Source organism: Eumetopias jubatus, unplaced genomic scaffold (genome assembly GCF_037043125.1).
Source record: "Eumetopias jubatus isolate StellerSeaLion01/CBP00866 unplaced genomic scaffold, mEumJub1_p1.0 scaffold_6, whole genome shotgun sequence".
Lineage (NCBI taxonomy): Eukaryota > Metazoa > Chordata > Mammalia > Carnivora > Otariidae > Eumetopias > Eumetopias jubatus.
In genome coordinates, this window is record NW_028274812.1 from 78,191,433 (window position 1) to 78,192,802 (window position 1,370).

Genomic DNA, 1,370 nt, shown 5'->3' on the forward strand with positions numbered 1-1,370 from the left:
TCCTCATGGCACTGCCAAGCTTCTGAAGTCGTCCTCCCTCTGGACTTTGCTACAAGAATGTATAATTCCTCTTTATTGTTTGAGGCCAGTAGAGATACAAAAGGAGCTATGATAGTCTAAGAAAAAGAATACGGACACCTCTTCCTCTGAGACCAGAGGGTAAAGATACAGAGAAATGATAGAGAAATCTGAAGTGTTTTTTTGGTGAACATCTATTTGTGTGTTTTCTATGAGCTAGACAATACACTTAAGACTCTATACTTTTTTAATTTTTTTTAAAGATTTTATTTATTTATTTGACAGAGAGAGACACAGAGAGAGAGGGAACACAAGCAGGGGAAGTGAGAGAGGGAGAAGCAGGCTTCCCGCGGAGCAGGGAGCCCAATGCGGGGCTTGATCCCAGGACCCTGGAATCATGACCTAAGCTGAAGGCAGACACTTAACGACTGAGCCCCCCAGGTGCCCCATGACTCTAGACTCTTGATTCAGCATATACTCACAACAGTTTTATGAGAACCATCATCATAATTTTATTTTTATTTTATTTTGTTGCCATCAATAAGAAATTTACTTGTTTTTAAAAAAATCCAAATGCTGCCATTGTCCAGAAAAATTTAACAGATTTATTTATAATGGTTATAAAAATATGGAATGCTTCACAAATTTGAGTGTCATCCTTGCACAGGGGCCATGCTAATCTTCTCTATATTGTTCCAATTTTAGTATGTGTGCTGCCAAAGCTAGCACCATCCCCCATCATCATTTTATATGAATAAACTGAGGCTATAAGAAATTAAGTGATTGGATGTGTCACTTGGCAGCAAGTAGAATTCACAGTTGAGTAGCATGTGAGTCTAGGTAGAGAGGCTTCCAGATCCCCTTGCCCTATGGTTGGGTTATAGCAATTTTCCCAGGAAAGCAGGAAACATGCAGAGGCAGAGAGCATGTGGAGTGGGGGTATAGCAGTGCTTGAGGACTGTAGGATTGTAGAAAAAAAGCAGGGAGTCAGTCTGAGATAAATGAAAAAAAATTACCAAGGAAGAGAGAGGCTCTGCAAATACCAAATCTGTATTTCACAGATTATCTTGAACAGTATCGCAAGGAAAAATTATAAATTGCCCCTTGAGGGTGCATCAATCTATCTTCGTTTCAAAAATATTGAACGGAGGAAGACTTGAGCATCATCAAGTTAAATTTCTTCATCTTGTAGGTATGGAATCTAAAGTCCAGGAAGGACAATATGTTATAATAATAATGACTAGAATCTCTGAAATTGACAGCTGACCAATTCTCCCAGGAGCTTGGCTCCCCTATCCATGATTTTTCTGGAAGCCACATTTAAAATAAACGAGCCAGACATGGGTGGCATT

At 39.4% G+C, this 1,370-nt stretch overlaps 1 non-coding gene across 1 annotated transcript; it reads right to left on the reverse strand.

Annotated features, from left to right (window-relative positions):
- Window positions 1-640: 640 nt before the first annotated feature.
- LOC114213094 (U6 spliceosomal RNA) lies at window positions 641-747 on the reverse strand. The gene has a single exon (XR_003610126.1). It is a non-coding gene; the product is annotated as a U6 spliceosomal RNA (small nuclear RNA).
- Between the last annotated feature and the right edge of the window lie 623 nt (window positions 748-1,370).